Source organism: Scyliorhinus torazame, chromosome 22 (genome assembly GCF_047496885.1).
Source record: "Scyliorhinus torazame isolate Kashiwa2021f chromosome 22, sScyTor2.1, whole genome shotgun sequence".
In the NCBI taxonomy this organism is placed as follows: Eukaryota; Metazoa; Chordata; class Chondrichthyes; order Carcharhiniformes; family Scyliorhinidae; genus Scyliorhinus; species Scyliorhinus torazame.
In genome coordinates, this window is record NC_092728.1 from 22,352,107 (window position 1) to 22,376,842 (window position 24,736).

At 50.9% G+C, this 24,736-nt stretch overlaps 1 protein-coding gene across 1 annotated transcript in view; it reads left to right on the top strand.

The window, feature by feature from the left end:
- The first annotated feature begins 2,299 nt into the window (after positions 1-2,299).
- cenpk (centromere protein K) overlaps positions 2,300-24,736 on the top strand; it is a 63,242-nt gene continuing 40,805 nt past the window's right edge. The window contains exon 1 of the mRNA XM_072487965.1: positions 2,300-2,308. The gene's annotated coding sequence lies outside the window, so the exon portion shown is untranslated. The remainder of the gene's footprint in view (positions 2,309-24,736) is intronic.

Genomic DNA, 24,736 nt, shown 5'->3' on the forward strand with positions numbered 1-24,736 from the left:
GGAGTGAGGGGGAGAGTGGGATTAGACTGGGTGGGATATTAAAGGGTGCGGGGAGTGAGGGGGAGAGTGGGGTGAGACTGGGTGGGATATTAAAGGCTGTGGGAAGTGAGTGGGAGAGTGGGATTAGACTGGCTGGGATATTAAAGGGTGCGGGAGTGAGGGGGAGAGTGGGATGAGACTGGGTGGGATATTAAAGGGTGTGGGGAGTGAGGGGAAGCGTGGGATTAGACTGGGTGGGATATTAAAGGGTGTGGGGAGTGAGGGGAAGAGTGGGATTAGACTGGGTGGGATATTAAAGGGTGCGGCGAGTGAGGGGGGAGAGTGGGATTAGACTGGGTGGGATATTAAAGGGTGTGGGGAGTGAGGGGGAGAGTGGGATTAGACTGGGTGGGATATTAAAGGGTGCGGGGAGTGAGGGGGAGAGTGGGATTAGACTGGGTGGGATATTAAAGGGTGCGGGAGTGAGGGGGAGAGTGGGATGAGACTGGGTGGGATATTAAAGGGTGTGGGGAGTGAGGGGAAGAGTGGGATTAGACTGGGTGGGATATTAAAGGGTGTGGGGAGTGAGGGGAAGAGTGGGATTAGACTGGGTGGGATATTAAAGGGTGCGGCGAGTGAGGGGGGAGAGTGGGATTAGACTGGGTGGGATATTAAAGGGTGTGGGGAGTGAGGGGGAGAGTGGGATTAGACTGGGTGGGATATTAAAGGGTGCGGGGAGTGAGGGGGAGAGTGGGATTAGACTGGGTGGGATATTAAAGGGTGCGGGGAGTGAGGGGGAGAGTGGGATTAGACTGGGTGGGATATTAAAGGGTGCGGGGAGTGAGGGGGAGAGTGGGGTGAGACTGGGTGGGATATTAAAGGGTGTGGGAAGTGAGGGGGAGAGTGGGATTAGACTGGCTGGGATATTAAAGGGTGCGGGAGTGAGGGGGAGAGTGGGATGAGACTGGGTGGGATATTAAAGGGTGTGGGGAGTGAGGGGAAGAGTGGGATTAGACTGGGTGGGATATTAAAGGGTGTGGGGAGTGAGGGGAAGAGTGGGATTAGACTGGGTGGGATATTAAAGGGTGCGGGGAGTGAGGGGGGAGAGTGGGATTAGACTGGGTGGGATATTAAAGGGTGTGGGGAGTGAGGGGAAGAGTGGGATTAGACTGGGTGGGATATTAAAGGGTGCAGGGAGTAAGGGGGGGGAGTGGGATTAGACTGGGTGGGATAGTAAAGGGTGTGGGGAGTGAGGGGGAGAGTGGGATTAGAATCAGTGGGATATTAAAGGGTGTGGGGAGTGAGGGGGAGAGTGGGATTAGACTAGGTGGGATATTAAAGGGTGTGGGGAGTGAGCTGGAGAGTGGGATTAGACTGGGTGGGATATTAAAGGGTGCGGGGAGTGAGGGGGAGAGTGGGATTAGACTGGGTGGGATATTAAAGGGTGCGGGGAGTGAGGGGGAGAGTGGGATTAGGCTGGGTGGGATATTAAAAGGTGCGGGGAGTGAGGGGGAGAGTGGGGTTAGGCTGGGAGGGGGATATTAAAGGGTGCGGGGAGTGAGGGGGAGAGTGGGGTTAGACTGGGTGGGATATTAAAGGGTGCGGGAAGTGAGGGGGAGAGTGGGATTAGACTGGCTGGGATATTAAAGGGTGCGGGGAGTGAGGGGGAGAGTGGGATTAGACTGGGTGGGATATTAAAGGGTGCGGGGAGTGAGGGGAAGAGTGGGATTAGACTGGGTGGGATATTAAAGGGAGAGTGAGGGGGAGAGTGGAATTAGACTGGGTGGGATATTAAAGGGTGCGCGGAGTGAGGGGGAGAGTGGAATTAGACTGGGTGGGATATTAAAGGGTGTGGGGAGTGAGGGGGAGAGTGGGATTAGACTGGGTGGGATATTAAAGGGTGCGGGGAGTGAGGGGAAGAGTGGGATTAGACTGGGTGGGATATTAAAGGGTGCGGAGAGTGAGGGGGAGAGTGGGGTGAGACTGGGTGGGATATTAAAGGGTGTGGGAAGTGAGGGGGAGAGTGGGATTAGACTGGCTGGGATATTAAAGGGTGCGGGAGTGAGGGGGAGAGTGGGATGAGACTGGGTGGGATATTAAAGGGTGTGGGGAGTGAGGGGAAGAGTGGGATTAGACTGGGTGGGATATTAAAGGGGGTGGGGAGTGAGGGGAAGAGTGGGATTAGACTGGGTGGGATATTAAAGGGTGCGGGGAGTGAGGGGGGAGAGTGGGATTAGACTGGGTGGGATATTAAAGGGTGTGGGGAGTGAGGGGAAGAGTGGGATTAGACTGGGTGGGATATTAAAGGGTGCAGGGAGTGAGGGGGGGAGTGGGATTAGACTGGGTGGGATATTAAAGGGTGTGGGGAGTGAGGGGGAGAGTGGGATTAGAATCGGTGGGATATTAAAGGGTGTGGGGAGTGAGGGGGAGAGTGGGATTAGACTAGGTGGGATATTAAAGGGTGTGGGGAGTGAGCTGGAGAGTGGGATTAGACTGGGTGGGATATTAAAGGGTGCGGGGAGTGAGGGGGAGAGTGGGATTAGACTGGGTGGGATATTAAAGGGTGCGGGGAGTGAGGGGGAGAGTGGGATTAGGCTGGGTGGGATATTAAAAGGTGCGGGGAGTGAGGGGGAGAGTGGGGTTAGACTGGGTGGGATATTAAAGGGTGCGGGAAGTGAGGGGGAGAGTGGGATTAGACTGGCTGGGATATTAAAGGGTGCGGGGAGTGAGGGGGAGAGTGGGATTAGACTGGGTGGGATATTAAAGGTTGCGGGGAGTGAGCGGGAGAGTGGGATTAGACTGGGTGGGATATTAAAGGGTGTGGGGAGCGAGGGGGAGAGTGGGATTAGACTGGGTGGGATATTAAAGGGTGCGGGGAGTAAGGGGGAGAGTGGGATTAGACTGGGTGGGATATTAAAGGGTGCGGGGAGTGTGGGGGAGAGTGGGATTAGACTGGGTGGGATATTAAAGGGTGCGGGGAGTGAGGGGGAGAGTGGGGTGAGACTGGGTGGGATATTAAAGGCTGTGGGAAGTGAGGGGGAGAGTGGGATTAGACTGGCTGGGATATTAAAGGGTGCGGGAGTGAGGGGGAGAGTGGGATGAGACTGGGTGGGATATTAAAGGGTGTGGGGAGTGAGGGGAAGAGTGGGATTAGACTGGGTGGGATATTAAAGGGTGTGGGGAGTGAGGGGAAGAGTGGGATTAGACTGGGTGGGATATTAAAGGGTGCGGCGAGTGAGGGGGGAGAGTGGGATTAGACTGGGTGGGATATTAAAGGGTGTGGGGAGTGAGGGGGAGAGTGGGATTAGACTGGGTGGGATATTAAAGGGTGCGGGGAGTGAGGGGGAGAGTGGGATTAGACTGGGTGGGATATTAAAGGGTGCGGGGAGTGAGGGGGAGAGTGGGATTAGACTGGGTGGGATATTAAAGGGTGCGGGGAGTGAGGGGGAGAGTGGGGTGAGACTGGGTGGGATATTAAAGGGTGTGGTAAGTGAGGGGAAGAGTGGGATTAGACTGGCTGGGATATTAAAGGGTGCGGGAGTGAGGGGGAGAGTGGGATGAGACTGGGTGGGATATTAAAGGGTGTGGGGAGTGAGGGGAAGAGTGGGATTAGACTGGGTGGGATATTAAAGGGTGTGGGGAGTGAGGGGAAGAGTGGGATTAGACTGGGTGGGATATTAAAGGGTGCGGGGAGTGAGGGGGGAGAGTGGGATTAGACTGGGTGGGATATTAAAGGGTGTGGGGAGTGAGGGGAAGAGTGGGATTAGACTGGGTGGGATATTAAAGGGTGCAGGGAGTGAGGGGGGGGAGTGGGATTAGACTGGGTGGGATATTAAAGGGTGTGGGGAGTGAGGGGGAGAGTGGGATTAGAATCAGTGGGATATTAAAGGGTGTGGGGAGTGAGGGGGAGAGTGGGATTAGACTAGGTGGGATATTAAAGGGTGTGGGGAGTGAGCTGGAGAGTGGGATTAGACTGGGTGGGATATTAAAGGGTGCGGGGAGTGAGGGGGAGAGTGGGCTTAGACTGGGTGGGATATTAAAGGGTGCGGGGAGTGAGGGGGAGAGTGGGATTAGGCTGGGTGGGATATTAAAAGGTGCGGGGAGTGAGGGGGAGAGTGGGGTTAGACTGGGTGGGATATTAAAGGGTGCGGGAAGTGAGGGGGAGAGTGGGATTAGACTGGCTGGGATATTAAAGGGTGCGGGGAGTGAGGGGGAGAGTGGGATTAGACTGGGTGGGATATTAAAGGGTGCGGGGAGTGAGGGGAAGAGTGGGATTAGACTGGGTGGGATATTAAAGGGAGAGTGAGGGGGAGAGTGGAATTAGACTGGGTGGGATATTAAAGGGTGCGCGGAGTGAGGGGGAGAGTGGAATTAGACTGGGTGGGATATTAAAGGGTGTGGGGAGTGAGGGGGAGAGTGGGATTAGACTGGGTGGGATATTAAAGGGTGCGGGGAGTGAGGGGAAGAGTGGGATTAGACTGGGTGGGATATTAAAGGGTGCGGGGAGTGAGGGGAAGAGTGGGATTAGACTGGGTGGGATATGAAAGTGAGCGGGGAGTGAGGGGGAGAGTGGGGTTAGACTGGGTGGGATATTAGAGGGTGTGGGGAGTGAGGCGGGAGAGTGTGATTAGACTGGGTGGGATATTAAAGGGTGCAGGGAGTGAGGAGGAGAGTGGGATTAGACTGGGTGGGATATTAAAGGGTGCGGGGCGTGAGGGGGAGAGTGGGATTAGACTGGGTGGGATATTAAAGGGTGTGGGGAGTGAGGCTGGAGAGTGGGATTAGATTGGGTGGGATATTAAAGGGTGCGGGGTGAGAGTGGGATTAGACTGGGTGGGATATTAAAGGGAGCGGGGAGTGAGGGGGAGAGTGGGATTAGACTTGGTGGGATATTAAAGGGTGTGGGGAGTGAGGCGTGAGAGTGTGATTAGACTGGGTGGGATATTAAAGGGTGCAGGGAGTGAGGAGGAGAGTGGGATTAGACTGGGTGGGATATTAAAGGGTGCGGGGCGTGAGGGGGAGAGTGGGATTAGACTGGGTGGGATATTACAGGCTGTGGGGAGTGAGGGGGAGAGTGGGATTAGACTTGGAGGGATATTAAAGGGTGTGGGGAGTGAGTGGGGAGAGTGGGATTAGTCTGGGTGGGATATTAAAGGGTGCAGGGAGTGAGGGAGAGAGTGGAATTAGACTGGGTGAGATATTAAAGGGTGTGGGGAGTGAGGGGAACAGTGGGATTAGACTTGGTGGGATATTAAAGGGTGTGGGGAGTGGGGCGGGAGAGTGGGATTAGACTGGGTGGGATATTAAAGGGTGCGGGGTGTGAGGGGGAGAGTGGGATTAGACTGGGTGGGATATTAAACGGTGTGGGGAGTGAGGGGAACAGTGGGATTAGACTTGGTGGGATATTAAAGCGTGTGGGGAGTGAGGCGGGAGAGTGGGATTAGACTGGGTGGGATATTAAAGGGTGTGGGGAGTGAGGCGGGAGAGTGGGATTAGACTGGCTGGGATATTAAAGGGTGCGGGGAGTGAGGAGGAGAGTGCGATTAGATTGGGTGGGATATTAAAGGGTGCGGGGAGAGAGTGGGATTAGACTGGGTGGGATATTAAAGGGAGCGGGGAGTGAGGGGGAGAGTGGGATTCGACTTGGTGGGATATTAAAGGGTGTGGGGAGTGAGGCGGGAGAGTGGGATTAGACTGGGTGGGATATTAAAAGGTGCGGGGAGTGAGGGGGAGAGTGGGATTAGACTGGGTGGGATATTAAAGGGTGTGGGGAGTGAGGCGGGAGAGTGGGATTAGACTGGGTGGGATATTAAAGGGTGCAGGGAGTGAGGAGGAGAGTGGGATTAGACTGGGTCGGATATTAAAGGGTGCGGGGAGTGAGGGGAGAGTGGGATTAGGCTGGGTGGGATATTAAAGGGTGCGGGGAGTGAGGAGGAGAGTGGGATTAGACTGGGTGGGATATTAAAGTGTACAGGGAGTGAGGAGGAGAGTGCGGTTAGATTGGGTGGGTTATTAAAGGGTGCAGGGAGTGAGGGGGAGAGTGGGAGTAGACTGAACATAGAACATAGAACATTACAGCGCAGTACAGGCTCTTCGGCCTTCGATTTTGCGCCGACCTGTGAAACCATTCTAAAGCCCATCTACACTATTCCCTTATCGTCCATATTTCATAGAATTTACAGTGCAGAAGGAGGCCATTCGGCCCATCGAGTCTGCACCGGCTCTTGGAAAGAGCAACCTAGCCAAGGTCCACACCTCCACCCTATCCCCATAACCCAGCAACCCCACCCAACACTATGGGCAATTTAGCATAGCCAATCCACCTAACCTGCACATCTTTGGACTGTGGGAGGAAACCGGAGCACCCGGAGGAAACCCACGCACACACGGGGAGGATGTACAGACTCCGCACAGACAGTGACCCAAGCCGGAATCGAACCTGGGACCCTGGAGCTGTGAAGCAATTGTGCTATCCACAATGCTACCGTGCTGCCCTATCCAATGACCATTTGGATGCCCTTAGTGTTGGCGAGTCCACTACTGTTGCAGGCAGGGCATTCCACGCCCTTACTACTCTCTGAGTAAAGAACCTACCTCTGACATCTGTCCTATATCTATCTCCCCTCAATTTAAAGTTATGTCCCCTCGTGCTAGACATCACCATCCGAGGAAAAAGGCTCTCACTGTCTACCCTATCTAATCCTCTGATCATTTTGTATGCCTCAATTAAGTCACCTCTTAACCTTCTTCTCTCGAACGAAAACAGCCTCAAGTCCCTCAGCCTTTCCTCATGAGATCTTCCCTCCATACCAGGCAACATCCTGATAAATCTCCTCTGCGCCCTTTCCAATGCTTCCACATCCTTCCTATAATGCGGCGACCAGAATTGCACGCAATGCTCCAAATGCGGCCGCACCAGAGTTTTGTACAGCTGCAACATGACCTCATGGCTCCGAAATTCAATCCCTCTACCAATAAAAGCTAACACACCGTACGCCTTAACAACCCTCTCAACCTGGGTGGCAACTTTCAGGGATCTATGTACATGGACACCGAGATCTCTATGCTCATCCACACTGCCAAGAATCTTACCATTAGCCCAGTACTCTGTCTTCCTGTTATTCCTTCCAAAATGAATCACCTCACACTTTACTGCATTAAACTCCATTTGCCACCTCTCAGCCCAGCGCTGCAGCTTATCTATGTCCCTCTGTAACTTGTAACATCCTTCCGCACTGTCCACAACTCCACCAACTTTAGTGTCATCTGCAAATTTACTCACCCATCCTTCTACGCCCTCCTCCAGGTCATTTATAAAAATGACAAACAGCAGTGGCCCCAAAACAGATCCTTGTGGTACACCACTAGTAACTGGACTCCAGTCTGAACATTTCCCATCAACCACCACCCTCTGTCTTCTTTCAGCTATCCAATTTCTGATCCAAACTGCTAAATCTCCCTGAATCCCACACCTCCGTATTTTCTGCAGTAGCCTACCGTGGGGAACCTTATCAAACGCTTTACTGACATCCATATATACCACATCAACTGCTTTACCCTCATCCACCTGTTTGGTCACCTTCTCAAAGAACTCAATAAGGTTTGTGAGGCACGACCTACCCTTCAAAAAACCGTGTTGACTATCTCTAATCACATTATTCCTTTCCAAGTGATTATACACCCTGGGCGCGATTCTCCACTCCCACGCCGGTTGGGAGAATCGCCTGGGCCGCCGAAATTTCCGGGGCCGCCGGTCTGACGCCCTCCCGCGATTCTCCCGAGCGGCGGGAACAGGCCCGTCGAGTTTCGCGGGCCGTAGGCCGGAAAATCGCCGGAGATACCCAAAATGGCGATTCTCCGGCACCCCCGCGATTCTGAGGCCCGGATGGGCCGAGCGGCCAGGCCAAAACGGCGGGTTCCCCCCGCGGCGTCCACACCTGGTCGCTGCAGTTGTGAGCGGTGCGTGAACGCTGGGGGGGGGGGGCGGCCTCTGGGGGGGGGGGCGAGGGGGGATCCTGCACCGGGGGGTACCTTAAATGTGGGGTGGCCCGCGATCGGTGCCCACCGATCGTCGGGCCGTCCTCTCTGAAGGAGGACCTTCCTTCCGCCGCCCCGCAAGATCCATCCCCCATCTTCTTGCGGGGCGGATGTGGACAGGACGGCAACCACGCATGCGCGGATGACGTCCGTTATGCAGCGCCGGCCGCGTGGGGGTGGAGAATCGCCCCCCCCCTCTCTTATAAACCTTTCCAAGATTTTGCCCACAACAGAAGTAAGGCTCACTGGTCTATAGTTACCGGGGTTGTCTCTACTCCCGTTCTTGAACAAGGGGACAACATTTGCTATCCTCCAGTCTTCTGGCACTATTCCTGTAGACAAAGATCAAAGCCAAAGGCTCAGCAATCTCCTCCCTAGCTTCCCAGAGAATCCTAGGATAAATCCCATCTGGCCCAGGGGACTTATCTATTTTCACACTTTCCAGAATTGCTGACACCTCCTCCTTATGAACCTCAAGCCCTTCTAGTCTAGTAGCCTGAATCTCAGTATTCTCCTCGACCACATTGTTTTTTTCCTGTGTGAATACTGACGAAAAATATTCATTTAGCAACTCTCCTATCTCCTCGGACTCCAAGCACAACTTCCCACTACTGTCCTTGACTGGCCCTATTCTTACCCTTGTCATTCTTTTGTTCCTGACATATCTATAGAAAGCTTGAGGGTTATCCTTGATCCTACCTGCCAAAGACTTCTCATGTCCCCTCCTGGCTCTTCTTAGCTCTCTCTTTTGGTCCTTCCTAGCTAACTTGTAACTCTCGAGCACCCTACCTGAACCTTCATGTCTCATCTTTACAGAAGCCTTCTTCTTCCTCTTGACAAGTGTTTTGACTGCCTTAGTAAACCACGGTTCCCTTGCTCGACCACTTCCTCCCTGCCTGACAGGTACATACTTATCAAGGACACGCAGTAGCTGTTCCTTGAACAAGCTCCACATTTCCATTGTGCCCATCCCCTGCACTTTTCCTCTCCATCCGATGCATCCTAAGTCTTGCTTCATCGCATCATAATTGCCTTTCCCCAGATATAACTCTTGCCCTGCGGTATATACCTATCCCTTTCCATTACTAAAGTAAACGTAATCGAATTGTGGTCGCTATCACCAAAGTGCTCACCTATCTCCAAATCTAACACCTGTCCTGGTTCATTACCCAGTACCAAATCCAATATGGCCTCGCCTCTCGTTGGCCTATCTACATACTGTGTCAGGAAACCCTCCTGCACATATTGGACAAAAACGGACCCATCTAAAGTACTTGAACTATAGCTTTTCCAGTCAATATTTGGAAAGTTAAAGTCCCCCATAACAACTACCCTGTTGCTTTCGCTCCTATCCAGAATCATCTTTGCAATCCTTCCCTCTACATCTCTGGAACTTTTCGGCGGCCTATAGAAAACCCCATACAGGGTGACCTCTCCTTTCCTGTTTCTAACCTCAGCCCATACTACCTCAGTAGACGAGTCCTCATCAAACGTCCTTTCTGCCACCGTAATACTGTCCTTGACTAACAATGCCACCCCTCCCCCTCTTTTACCACCTTCCCTGAGCTTACTGAAATATCTAAACCCCGGTACCTGCAACAACCATTCCTGTCCCTGTTCTATCCATGTCTCCGAAATGGCCACAACATCGAAGTCCCAGGTGCTAACCCATGCCGCAGGTTCACCCACCTTATTCCGGATGCACCTGGCATTGAAGAAGACGCGCTTTAAACCACCTTCCTGCATGCCGGTACACTCCTGCAACTTTGAAACCTTACTCATGACCTCACTACTCTCAACCTTCTGTATACTGGAGCTACAATTCAGGTTCCCAATCCCCTGCTGAAGTAGTTGAAACCCTCCCGAAGAGCATTAGCAAATTTCGCCCTCAGGATATTGGTACCCCTCTGGTCCAGGTGTAGACCATCCCATTTGTAGAGGTCCCACCGACCCCAGAATGAGCCCCAATTATCCAGAAATCTGAAACCCTCCCTCCTGCACCATCCCTGTAGCCACGTGTTCAACTCCTCTCTTTCCCTATTCCTCGTCTCGCTATCACGTAGCACGGGTAACAACCCAGAGATAATAACTCTGTCTGTCCTAGATCTAAGTTTCCACCCTAGCTCCCTGAATTCCTGCCTTACATCCCTATCCCTTTTCCTACCTATGTCGTTGGTACCTATGTGGACCATGACTTGGGGCTGCACCCCCAAACCCTTAAGGATCCCGAAAACACGATCCGAGACTGGGTGGGATATTAAAGGGTGCAGGGAGTGAGGGGGAGAGTACGATTAGACTGGGTAGGATATTAAAGGGCGTGGGGAGTAAGGGGGGAGAGTGGGATTAGACTGGGTGGGATATTAAAGGGTGCGGGGAGTGAGGGGGGAGAGTGGGATTAGACTGGGTGGGATATTAAAGGGTGCAGGGAGTGAGGGGAGAGTGGGATTAGACTGGGTGGGATATTAAAGGGTGCGGGGAGTGAGGGGGGAGAATGGGATTAGACTGGGTGGGATATTAAAGGGTGCGGGGAGTGAGGGGGAGAGTGGGATTAGACTGGGTGGGATATTAAAGGGTGCGGGGAGTGAGGGGGAGAGTGGGATTAGACTGGGTGGGATATTAAAGGGTGCGGGGAGTGAGGGGGGAGAGTGGGATTAGACTGGGTGGGATATTAAAGGGTGCAGGGAGTGAGGGGAGAGTGGGATTAGACTGGGTGGGATATTAAAGGGTGCAGGGAGTGAGGGGAGAGTGGGATTAGACTGGGTGGGATATTAAAGGGTGCGGGGAGTGAGGGGGGAGTGTGGGATTAAACTGGGTCGGATATCAAAGAATGCGGGGAGTGAGGGAAGAATGGGATTAGACTGGGTGGGATATTAAAGGGTGCGGGGAGTGAGGGGGGGAGAGTGGGATTAGACTGGGTGGGATATTAAAGGGTGCAGGGAGTGAGGGGAGAGTGGGATTAGACTGGGTGGGATATTAAAGGGTGCGGGGAGTGAGGGGGGAGAATGGGATTAGACTGGGTGGGATATTAAAGGGTGCGGGGAGTGAGGGGGAGAGTGGGATTAGACTGGGTGGGATATTAAAGGGTGCGGGGAGTGAGGGGGGAGAGTGGGATTAGACTGGGTGGGATATTAAAGGGTGCGGGGAGTGAGGGGGGAGAGTGGGATTAGACTGGGTGGGATATTAAAGGGTGCAGGGAGTGAGGGGAGAGTGGGATTAGACTGGGTGGGATATTAAAGGGTGCAGGGAGTGAGGGGAGAGTGGGATTAGACTGGGTGGGATATTAAAGGGTGCGGGGAGTGAGGGGGGAGCGTGGGATTAAACTGGGTCGGATATCAAAGAATGCGGGGAGTGAGGTGCAGAGTGTGATTAAACTGGATTGGATATTAAAGGGTGCGGGGAGTGAGGGAGAGAGTGGGATTAGACTGGGTGGGATATTAAAGGATGCGGGGAGTGAGGGAGAGAGTGGGATTAGACTGGGTCGGATATTAAATGGTTAAACAATTGATTATTTGGTGAATTAGAATTGATCTGGTGATCGCCAAATCACTGAGAAAAAAAAGAAACTAAATAAGTGTATATGGGAGGAGCACAGCCCCTCGACATTCTTTACAAGCAGACCATTGCATGCATCTCTCAGACCCTCCATGTAGTAATAATAATCATCTTTATTAGTGTCACAAGTCGCCTTACATTAACGCTGCAATTAAGTTACTGTGAAAGTTATGGGAAGGACTCCAGCTCTTTTTAATCTGACCCGGGGCGATATCTGGCAGCCAGACTGGATCAAGGCGGAGTCTCACCCAGCACATTCTCAAGGGGGCAATTAGGGTTGGCCAACAGATGCTGGGCCCAAGCCAACAACGGCCTCATTGACTCTTACCAACTTTTACAGGTGCACCAGAGAAAGCATCCTATCGGGCTGCATCACAGCCCGGTATGGCAACTGCTCGGCCCAGGACCGCAAGAAACTTCAGAGAGTCGTGAACACCGCCCAGTCCATCACACAAACCTGCCTCCCACCCATTGACTCCATCTACACCTCCCGCTGCCTGGGGAAAGCGGGCAGTATAATCAAAGACCCCCTCCCACCCGGGTCATTCTCTCTTCCAACTTCAGATACAGAAGTCTGAGAACACGCACTAACAGGATCAAAAACAGCTTCTTCCCCACTGTCACCAGACTCCTAAGCGACCCTCTTGTGGACTGACCTGATCTCTTCACACATCTTCTCTACCGAGTTGTACACTTCACCCGATGTCTATGCCTGAGTATTTACATTGTGTGTTTATGTATGTCCTATGTTTTTTCTTGTATGGAACGATCTGCCTGGTCTGTACGCAGAGCAATACTTTTCACTGTACCTCGGTACACGTGACAATAAACAAATCCAATCCAAGTGAATGAAGTAAGAAGTCTCCCAAAACCAGGTTAAAGTCCAACAGGTTCATTTGAAATCACAAGCTTTCGGAGCGCTACTCCTTCATCAGGTGAAGTGGAGGCAGATTTACAAACACAGCAAATACAGGAGATACAGGGCAGCACGGTAGCACGGCGGTTAGCACAGTTGCTTCACAGCGCCAGGGTCCCCAGGTTTGATTCCCGGCTTGGGTCACTGCCTGTGCGGAGTCTGCACGTTCTCCCCGTGTCTGCGCGGGTGTCCTCCGGGTGCTCCGGTTTCCTCCCACTGTCCAAAGATGTGCGGGTTAGGTGGATTGGCCGTGCTAAATTGGCCTTTGGCGCCCAAAAAAGTTTGGGTGGGGTTACTGGGTTACAGGGATAGGGTGGCGGTAGGATGCTCTTTCCAAGGGCCAGTGCAGATTCGATGGGCCGAATGGCCTCCTTCAGCATTGTAAATTCTATGACTCTACAACACAATTGCAAGATAATTGCTTTTTGGAATGGTTGGAATGCGTAGCTGACAGGTGAGCAGATTTTTGCAGGAACAGACAGTGTTGAGTGGAGAGAGAGCTAATCAGAGGTAATCTCCACCAATCGAGCCAGATTCAACTTGTGTAATTGCTCCCACCACCGCGCCACCTGGATGCAGAGATGCCAAAAACTCGCCCCCGCTACCTTAAGCGGCAACGCGCCCAATATCCTCTCCTACCACCTCGCCTGAATCAGAAACACATCACTCTTTCCCATTGTAGCCACCTGGGTTGGCCAACTCCCGGCGTAAAATGGAGAACAGCAAAGGCTGAAGGGAAATTCAGCCAACACAGGCAGAAACTAGCAGGTGCAAGTTTACTGTGTATTAAACTCTGCAAAAGCCCAGACAGCATCGATACAAGCAGCCATCTGCATAATTAATGTAGCAGCCATCTACATACTAATGAGCGATCCCCGGGAGCAATCAAAACATTCAAGATAAACAAGGCTAAGCCAGACTCCTCGGCGCCAGCAGGAGCCAACACAAAAGAGGTTAACGGACACCTCAAGACCGCCCATCGATCAGGGAACAACTCCAGTATTGGAGAAATCGAACCAATCTTATCTTTGACAATGTGAAGTCCAATCACTTGAAACCAGGTACGGGGTCCGCCCCGAAAGGCGGGAAGCCCCTGGGGACTACAAAGCAAAGCCCCCCAAGTTCAAATCGTCCTTCTTGACAGGGTCACTCAGCAACGCGAAGCAACCCTTGACAGTGACCTGTCCGGCGGCCTCCAAAGAAGTAAGTCTCCAGTCAACGCTCGCTACGCGATAGGCGCTCCGAGCTACCAGTCCATACCAGCTTTTGAATCCCGCAGACTCAGAACCCGAACAAAAGGCCATTTGTTCCCCTGACCTGGTGGGCCAGTCCGAAGCTAAGTATAGGCCTGTTAGTTGTAGAAATAGCTTAGAAGTAGAATTTATGCATGAGTAGCGATTACTGTGTATAATAAATGTGCATTGATTTGAATCTTACTAATTGGTGTGTTGAGTTATTGATCATTACTTGAACTTGAACCTCGTGGCGGTATCATAAAGATACCTGGCGACTCGAGAGCAAAGGTTATAAAACAGAGCCAATTGAACCAACCAAAAGTTAGCAACACCATGTACACCGAAAACCGACCGAATTTCACAAAAATATCCATGATACCCCCCTATACTTTCCAGTGGGTCTGATATATACACAACAGCAGGCTGCCCGCATATAGGGGCACCCTATGCTACCCCCTCCCCCCCCGCACACTCCCTTTCCAACCCCTAAACGCTCGAAGCACCATCGCCAGTGGGAGCGGGGGTAAGGAATAAGGTAGAGGAGAGATATGCAGGGTTTTTAATCTAAGGGGAAGATCATCCCACTTCCAGCAACTGATGTAGACAAACCCATAATTATCTGAAGGTTCAGGTGCTCCTCAAACTCTTGTACTGGAGTTGAGGGGCGACCTGATGGAAGTGTACAGAATTATGAGGGGCATGGACAGAGTGATTAGTCAGAAGCTTTTTCCTGGGATGGACGAGTCAACTAATCGGGGTCATAGGTTTAAGGTGTGAGGGGCAAAGTGTAGAGTAAATGTGCGAGGGATTTTTTTTTTTACACGAAGGGTAATGGCCGTCTGGAACTCGCTAGCGGAGGAGGTGGTGATGGCACTAAGATGTTTAAGGGGCGTCTTGACAAATACATGAATAGGATGGGAATAGAAGGATACGAACCCCAGTGTAGAAGGTTTTAGGTTAGACGGGCAGCATGGTTGGCGCCAGCTTGTAGGGCTGAAGTGACTGTTCCTGTGCTGTACTTTCTTTTGTTCTTCGGAGAAGGATTGGTTTTCCCTCCAGCAAACTCAATGAAAGCCAAGGTATTAGTGAATGGGATCAGTGGAGATTATATACCAGTTCCATTGTATAAAGTAGAATTGGAGTGCGATTTAGTGTCAGGTCCAGTCGTTGTCGGAATGATTAAGAAATTCCGAGTGGATGGAGTAGATTTACTTTTGGGGAATGGTTTGGCAGGAGTGGAGGTTGTAGCTTCATCCATTATTACAGAGTGTCCGAGGGAAGTACAACAGATAGCACATGAGATACCAACGGTGGGGCATGTGGAAATTAGAAAAACATATTGGGCATTAAATTGCACAATGACATGTTGAAAGACATTGATCACATATCAAACGGCAATGCTAGTCAATCTGATTCTGCTATTGATGCAATCTCCACGAGAATGATTCCTCACAGAGATTTGTCAAAGATAAAATCTCGTAGCAAACCAGGTTCTGAGAACTCCAAGACTGAAGGTGACCACAAGAAAGAAGAGTCCAGATCTAACAATAATGACAGTGATGAGGTTTCAGATGAGAGTTCTGATTCGATTTTGGTTCTGACTATGAAGTAACGATAAACAACTGCTACTGAGCAGACCTGTCACTAACTGACCTTGAACAAATGGCAAGTAAGTCTGAAGGTGACCTTCAAGAAGGTGACCCTGTCAAGAAGGACCACACTAGTAAAGAAGACAGCAAATCAGAAGAAGAAAATGACTTGGACTTTCCTAAAAATAATGTGTTACATCCTCTTGCAGTAAACCCATTGCCATCCACTTCAGTTGCAAATATTTCCCAGGCCGTGCCTGTTTTAATGGGAAAGTAGAGTTTGAGAGATTTATGGCCATGTTAGTGGATGAACCGGTGCTGGCCGCCCCGGACTTATCCAGACCATTTAAAGTAGCCACAGATGCCAGCGACCTGGGAGTGGGGGGAGCGCTACTACAAGACGACGATGCAAGAATAGAGAGGCCAGTGGGGCATTTTTCGAAAATGAAAACTAAATTTGTGCCAAAGAAAGTATTCCATCATCGAAAGGGAAGCTACTAGCCCTGCAGCGCTTTGAAGTATATGTCCAACACGAGAATAAACAATGCTTAGTTTACGCAGACCATAATCCACTTGTGTTTATAGAGAAGTTTAAAACCCTGAATGCTAAGGTTATTGCATTGGACTTTATTACATTCACAATAGCATGGCATCAGTTATTCAGGATGAGGATAGCAAGAACAGTGAAGTGACACCGAGCAAACAGCTGATTAACCCACATCCCTTTAAAGGTCCACGGTGCCCCTTCAAAGTATTGGAAGGAATTAGCAAATGAGATGAAATAATCATTAATCCAAGTTAAGGGGAAGGTGGATGGAGATCTGTTAACAACAACCAGAAAGTTCACAGAGCCAATAACGTGCTACCCTCTGATTCTGAAAGTAAAGAACAATTGAAATCTGGAAAGCCCAAATTGAGTCAGTCCGCGTTACCAAATGGAGATAAGGGGAGCGATTCTCCGACCCCCCACTGGGTCGGAGAATCGCCGGGGGCCGGCGTGAATCCCGCCCCGTCCAGAATTCTCCGCCACCGGAGATTCGGCAGGGACGGGAATCGCGCCGGGCCGGTCGTCGGAAATCGTGCCGGTCGGCGGGCCCACCCCCGGCGATTCTCCGGTCCGCGATGGGCCGAAGTCCCGCCGCTGTCAACACACGCCAGCCGGCATGGATTGAACCACCTTTCGAACGGCGGGACAAGGCGGCGCGGGCGGGCTCCGGGGTCCTGGGGGGGGGGGGGGGCGGGGTGATCTGGCCCCGGGGGTTGCCCCCACGGTGGCCTGGCCCGCGATCAGGGCCCACCGATCGGCGGGCGGGCCTGTGCCGTGGGGGCACTCTTTTCCTTCCGCCTTAGTCATGGTCTTCACTTCCGCAGAGGCGGAAGAGACCCCTTCCACTGCGCATGCGCGGGGATGCCGTGAGTGGCCGCTGACGCTCCCACGCATGCATCGCCTGGCGAAGTCATTTCCGCGCCAGCTGGCGGGGCGGAAATCAGTCTGGCTCGGGCCTAGCCCCTCAAAGAGCGGGCTCGGCCCCTCAAGATGCGGAGAATTCCGCACCTTTGGGGCGGCGCGATGCCGGACTGATTCGCGCCGTTTTTGGCGCCGGTCGGCGGACATCGCGCCGACTGTGGAGAATCCCGCCCCAGGATTTTACGAAAACACATGAAAAGAATGTTGCAGATATAGTCAACCAACTCTGAGAGGATTGACCCCTCTGCTTTTACTTGTCACTGAAGGTAACCATGTGAAGGAAAAGAGAGAATGCAAAGCTGGAGGGGCCGAAGAGTATTTATTGATTAAACGTGAGCCCAATATTTCCCTCAGTATTGACAATACTGCTGTAGTTTGGTGCTGGAGGATCCTCAAAAATTGAATATACAGTATTAGACAATCAGAAAAGACTGACTGCATCATATACAAAGAGACAGGTATAATCAAGATACTGAACAGAGTTGTAGTGAAACACCAGGGGGCACTCTGTTAGCTACTCATGATGTAGACATAAGAAACTCTGAACCACTAAAGCCACATCCACCTCGATTAAAAACATGGAGCCTGGCTCAGTTAGAGACTGAAATGCAATGCATGTTGGACATGTTGCAGAAACAAGCAAAACCGCTGTGGTCCACAGAACGCCAAGTGGGGATTGAGAGATTGATGGCCATGTTAGTGGACGAACTGGTGCTGGCCACCACGGACTTACCCAGACTATTTAAAATGGCCACAGATGCCAGTGACCCAAGGGTAGGGGGCAGTGCTACTACAAGACGACGATGCAGGAATAGAGAGGCCAGAGGGGAACATCTCGAAAAAACTAAAATCCGTGCCAGAGAAAGTATTCCACCGTCAAAAAGGAAGCCTTGCTACTAGAGCTACAGCAGTTTAAAAGCCGGAACGCAAAGCTATTCCATTGGAGTTTATTATTACAACAGTTCAGTGTTGCAGTTGTGCACATTCCTGGAAGGGATAATGTGACTGTGGATGCTTTGACATCTGAGTTGTTACCAATGTAGAGACTGAGAAGGGAACTTAATTAATGGGGATAGATTAGATGGATGTGTGTTTGTGATTTGTGTCTTGAGTACCTCATAATGAAATGTCCATGACCTAAAATTAAATTCTTTACATAGAATTTACAGTTCAGAAGGAGGCCATTTGGCCCTTGGAAAGAGCACCCTACTTAAACCCACACCTCCACCCTATCCCCGTAACCCAGTAACCCCACCTAACCATTTGTCACTCGAGGACAATCGAGCATGGCCAATCCACCTAACCTGCACATCTTTGGACTGTGGGAGGAAACCGGAGCACCCGGAGGAAACCCACGCAGACACGGGGAGGAAGTGCAAACTCCACACAGGCAGTCACCCGAGGTCAAAATTGAACATGGGACCCTGGAGCTGTGAGGTTGCGGCGCTAACCACTGTGCCGTCCATCTTTTTTTTTGGGGGGGGGGGGGAGTATAAAATATCCTTCCCGTCTATTCCCTCATTCCCCCTTTCTTTGATTTGTACTGTTACATTTTTGATCCATGGATGATTAATGGACATGTGCCTTTTAAAATATATATTTTTGTTAATATTTTTCAATTTATAAAATATAAAGACAGAAAAATAGAGACACCAATAGTAAAACAAGACAAGAAAACAAGAAGCCAAATCTTGTAACCCCCCCCCCCCCCCATCAACAACAAAAAAAAGGAGAAAAGCAACCTCCCTCCACCAATTAACCCCCCACTCCACAGTAGGAACAAGATCCCCCCACCCCTCTCCCAGCAGCTAACAGTGACCATCTCTTTGAAGTAGAACATAGAACGTACAGTGCAGAAGGAGGCCATTCGGCCTATCGAGTCTGCACCGACCCACTTAAGCCCTCACTTCCACCCTATCCCCGTAACCCAATAACCCTCCTAACCTTTTTTGACACTAAGGACAGTTTAGCATGGCCAATCCACCTAACCCGCACGTCTTTGGACTGTGGGAGGAAACCGGAGCACCCGGAGGAAACCCACGCACACACGCGGAGAACGTGCAGACTCCGCACAGACAGTGACCCAGCGGGGAATCGAACCTGCGACCCTGGCGCTGTGAAGCCACAGTGCTATCCACTTGTGTTACCGTGCTGCCCCCTTAGACGATAAATGGCCGCCATCTCTGGTAGAGCCCTTCAATTGACCCCCTCACGGTGTACTTGACCTTCTCCAGGTGCAGAAACTCCATTAAGTCACCTAGCCAAGCCGAGGCACTGGGCGGAGTCGCCAACCTCCATCCCAGCAGGACCCGCCTACGAGCAATCAGCGAGGTGAAGGTAAGAACACCTGCCCCCGCTCCTATCCGCCTCTTCGGCAGGCCCGATACCCCGAACATGGCTACCAAGGGACAGGGGTTAATCTCGATGTGCAGAATCGCAGCCGTTGTGTTGAAAGAAGGAGACTGTAGCCACTTAAAATGGCCAACTCCCGATTTAAAATGGCTAACTCCCGATTTAAAATGGCGAACGGCAAAGGCTGATGGGAAAGTCAGCCAACAGGACAAAAACCAGCAGCTGCAGGTTGGCTGTGTATTTACCTCTGGAAAGGCCAGACAAGATCGATACCGGCAACCATCAGCATAACAAAACACCAGCCATCTGCATGCTAATGAGCAATCCCCGGGAACAATAAGCAACATTTAGACACACAAAGCAAAACCAGACTCTTCGGCGCCAGCAGAAGCCTACACAAAGGGAGGTGACCGAGCACCTCGAGACCGCCCATCGATCAGGGAACCGCTCCAGCATTGGAGAAAATCGAACCAAGCGATTGGGACAAAGTCCAATCACTTGGGACCAGGTACAGGGTCCGCCCCGAAAGGCGGGAAGCCCCTGGGGACTATAAGAATTGAGCCCCAAGTTCAAGTCGCTCTCTTCTTCTTCGGCTCGCTTCCAGCTCTTCCAGCTCTCGTCACTCTTCAGCAGCCGATCGAACATGTATGTCTTACTTCAACGCTTGCTACGAGATAGGAGCTCCTAGCTACCAATCTGTACCAACTTCGAATCCCGCAGGCTCAGAACCCGAACGAAAGGCCATTCGTTTCCCTGACCTGGTGGGCCAGTTCCAAGTTAAGTATTGGCCTGTTAGTTGTAGAAGTAGCTTAAACGTAGAATTTGTCCATGAGTAGTGATTACTGTGTATAATAAATGTGCTTTGATTTAAATCTTACTAAGCGGTGTATTGGATTATTGATCATTACTCGGACCTGAACCACGTGGCGGTATCATAAAGATACCTGGCGACTCAAGAGCAAAGGTGATAAAACAGCAATTAAACTAAGGCAAAGTTAGCAACAAGACGGAGAAGCTCATCAGTTTGGGACAGGGCCAAAATATGTGCATATGGTTAGCTGACGCCTTCGAACAGCACTCGCACCTGTCATCAAACCCCGCAAAAATAGCGACTCATTCTTGCTCTGGTCAGGTGTGACCTCAACGCTACCTTAAGTTGGATCAAGCTCAGCTTCGCACAGCAGGATGTGGCTTTCACCCTCCAAAGGGCCTCGCTCCACACCTCATCCTCCAACATGGGCCCAGCTCCTCCTCCCTCTTGGCTTTCACCCCGTGAAACGGGGCCCTCCGCCAGAATCCGGCCATTTATACCAGACGTCCCACCCTGCTCCGACCCTGCACACGAGAGCGTCCTCTCCGTCAATGAGGATGGCGCTGCCTCTGGGAATGTTTGTCTGAAAGGTTTTCGGACCTGAAGGTACCTAAACGAATCCAGGCCCGAGGGCCCAAACTTCTCTTTCAGTTCCTCCAGGCGGGCAAGCTGCCCCTCCAGAAATAGGTCACTCGATCCCTCCAGCCCCTTCCCCAGTCCAAATGTGGCATCCAACCTGACCGGCTTGAACTGGTGTTTAGCACAAATGTAACATCTTTGATTCCGACCCCAGCTTAAAACATATAACATATAACAAAAGACAGGACATACGGGGACACTTGCCAAATCGCTAATGAGAACGATAGAGGTGACATAGGCCTTGTCCCTTGGTGTAACTGAAAAAAACCCAGCTCATGGTATTTGTACGAATACTGACCAAAGGGGCCTTATACAGGGTTCTGGGCCAGGGTTCAGAAAACTCATGGAATTCACCTGTCCTACAACTGTTTCTTGATTTTGATTACAATGAACACAAGGGCCAGCCTTTCCAGTGTTATTCAACAGAGGCCTTAGGTGCTTTTAATCAAAAAAAAAAACTTTATTTGAGGAATTGAGTTAACATTTTTATAAACACACACAGCAAGCATTTTTATCAACTACAAACATAACGCCCCCACACAGCTCCAGTAATCTATGTATAACACTTAATAAATTCCCCTTTTAACTGTTCCAATTTAATAACAAGATCCCATGAACCTAAAAGGTGTGGCCCAGCACACGACACTCTTACTACCTTTAAGACTTATGTTGTGGGCCAGGGTTTAGAGAACTCCAAAGTATATCATGGAGTTCACCTGACCCTCGACGTTTACTAGATTGTGGTATGGGGCGCACACGGCCCACTCTACAGGTGTGGTGCAGCGGAAATTTTAAAGTAATTTTTAAAGCAAAACAATGTTTATTCTATGAACTCAGTTAACCTTTGTTATGAGCGAGGCGTTTTCAGAACCCCAAAATGTATCATGGAGTTCAACCAACCGCCCTCTTTAATGCTATTGTTGCTTTTCCGAGCACACGGCTTGTTCTCCAGGAGTGGGATTACAATTATGGACACGTGGGTTTTTAAACACAAACAATGTTAATTCCATGAACTCAACTTAACCTTTTAAATAAACATTGGATCACTTAACACCCCTTACGTCAAAGATAACCCCAAAAATATTACAACACTAAATAATCCTTCAGTTATTCCTTTCAACATCCAAGAGACTTAACACCTTTAAACAGGAACTCATCAGGGTAAAGGCTTTACCATTATGAGTTTAAATCACCCAAATGATCCAGAGATAGTCTTTCATGGCAGAGATCACAGCAGATCCAGCTCACTGCAAACACAGACACACCCAAGCTCTTTTCAAACTGAAACTAAAAACTGCAAAATGGCTGATCTAAAGCCCAGCTCCACCCACACTCTGACATCACTGCATTTCTTAAAGGTACATTGCTTAAATATCCATTTTTAAAGGCACTCTCACATGACAACTTTTTTAAATATACAGTGAACAACTTAGCAACCATCAATTCAAATACACCCCCCCCCCCAAGTAATCCTTAAACTCTAAGTAATCCTTAAACTTTCCTTTTAACATCCATAAGATAAAAAGAACCCTTTGTATAGAAAGACATCAAGTTTAACTTCACTACTGAGAACAGTTACCACGTTGAAATCACCAAATGATCTGGAGATAGTCTTTAGATGGCAGAGAGAACAACATTACACCTTCTTTGGCTGGCTTCAGCTCCAACACTAAAACAAAACCAAAAAACACAGACACACCCAAGCTTTTCCTCAAAGCGAAACTATAAAGCAGAGCCAGAGCTCAGCTCCACCCACACTCTGACATCACTGCAGCCACTTGAGCAGACAAACATTTCTTAAAGTGACATTCCCATGACACTTAGTATGGATTCTCTTGTTTCCTTTCCAAAATAGCAGTTTTTAATACTTCCAGAAAACAGTTATCTCTTTTAAGTTATCAAGTAATTTGGAAACCCCTTTTTAAATGCAGCTAGAGAAACCCTTCTTTTCAACCTGTGCAGTCTGAGGTGAGTAGTGAGTTTAAAACCACTTACCTTTACAGGAGCAGCCCTTTGGATTTCGGCGGCAGCGGTGCGCAGGGGCCTTCTGAGGTGAGTAGTGAGTTTAAAACCACTTACCTTTACAGGAGCAGCCCTTTGGATTTCGGCGGCAGCGGTGCGCAGGGGCCTTCTGAGGTGAGTAGTGAGTTTAAAACCACTTACCTTTACAGGAGCAGCCCTTTGGATTTCGGCGGCAGCGGTGCGCAGGGGCCTTTTTGGAGGTGAGTAGTGAGTTTAAAACCACTTACCTTTACAGGAGCAGCCCTTTGGATTTCGGCGGCAGCGGTGCGCAGGGGCCTTCTGGGAGGTGAGTAGTGAGTTTAAAACCACTTACCTTTACAGGAGCAGCCCTTTGGATTTCGGCGGCAGCGGTGCGCAGGGGCCTTCTGAGGTGAGTAGTGAGTTTAAAACCACTTACCTTTACAGGAGCAGCCCTTTGGATTTCGGCGGCAGCGGTGCGCAGGGGCCTTCTGAGGTGAGTAGTGAGTTTAAAACCACTTACCTTTACAGGAGCAGCCCTTTGGATTTCGGCGGCAGCGGTGCGCAGGGGCCTTCTTGGAGGTGAGTAGTGAGTTTAAAACCACTTACCTTTACAGGAGCAGCCCTTTGGATTTCGGCGGCAGCGGTGCGCAGGGGCCTTCTGGGAGGTGAGTAGTGTATTTAAAAACCTTACCTTTACAGGAGCAGCCCTTTGGATTTCGGCGGCAGCGGTGCGCAGGGGCCTTCTGGGAGGTGAGTAGTGTATTTAAAAACCTTACCTTTACAGGAGCAGCCCTTTGGATTTCGGCGGCAGCGGTGCGCAGGGGCCTTCTGGGAGGTGAGTAGTGAGTTTAAAACCACTTACCTTTACAGGAGCAGCCCTTTGGATTTCGGCGGCAGCGGTGCGCAGGGGCCTTCTGAGGTGAGTAGTGAGTTTAAAACCACTTACCTTTACAGGAGCAGCCCTTTGGATTTCGGCGGCAGCGGTGCGCAGGGGCCTTCTTGGAGGTGAGTAGTGAGTTTAAAACCACTTACCTTTACAGGAGCAGCCCTTTGGATTTCGGCGGCAGCGGTGCGCAGGGGCCTTCTGGGAGGTGAGTAGTGAGTTTAAAACCACTTACCTTTACAGGAGCAGCCCTTTGGATTTCGGCGGCAGCGGTGCGCAGGGGCCTTCTGAGGTGAGTAGTGAGTTTAAAACCACTTACCTTTACAGGAGCAGCCCTTTGGATTTCGGCGGCAGCGGTGCGCAGGGGCCTTCTTGGAGGTGAGTAGTGAGTTTAAAACCACTTACCTTTACAGGAGCAGCCCTTTGGATTTCGGCGGCAGCGGTGCGCAGGGGCCTTCTGGGAGGTGAGTAGTGTATTTAAAAACCTTACCTTTACAGGAGCAGCCCTTTGGATTTCGGCGGCAGCGGTGCGCAGGGGCCTTCTGGGAGGTGAGTAGTGTATTTAAAAACCTTACCTTTACAGGAGCAGCCCTTTGGATTTCGGCGGCAGCGGTGCGCAGGGGCCTTCTGGGAGGTGAGTAGTGAGTTTAAAACCACTTACCTTTACAGGAGCAGCCCTTTGGATTTCGGCGGCAGCGGTGCGCAGGGGCCTTCTGAGGTGAGTAGTGAGTTTAAAACCACTTACCTTTACAGGAGCAGCCCTTTGGATTTCGGCGGCAGCGGTGCGCAGGGGCCTTCTGAGGTGAGTAGTGAGTTTAAAACCACTTACCTTTACAGGAGCAGCCCTTTGGATTTCGGCGGCAGCGGTGCGCAGGGGCCTTCTTGGAGGTGAGTAGTGAGTTTAAAACCACTTACCTTTACAGGAGCAGCCCTTTGGATTTCGGCGGCAGCGGTGCGCAGGGGCCTTCTGGGAGGTGAGTAGTGAGTTTAAAACCACTTACCTTTACAGGAGCAGCCCTTTGGATTTCGGCGGCAGCGGTGCGCAGGGGCCTTCTGAGGTGAGTAGTGAGTTTAAAACCACTTACCTTTACAGGAGCAGCCCTTTGGATTTCGGCGGCAGCGGTGCGCAGGGGCCTTCTTGGAGGTGAGTAGTGAGTTTAAAACCACTTACCTTTACAGGAGCAGCCCTTTGGATTTCGGCGGCAGCGGTGCGCAGGGGCCTTCTGGGAGGTGAGTAGTGTATTTAAAAACCTTACCTTTACAGGAGCAGCCCTTTGGATTTCGGCGGGAAC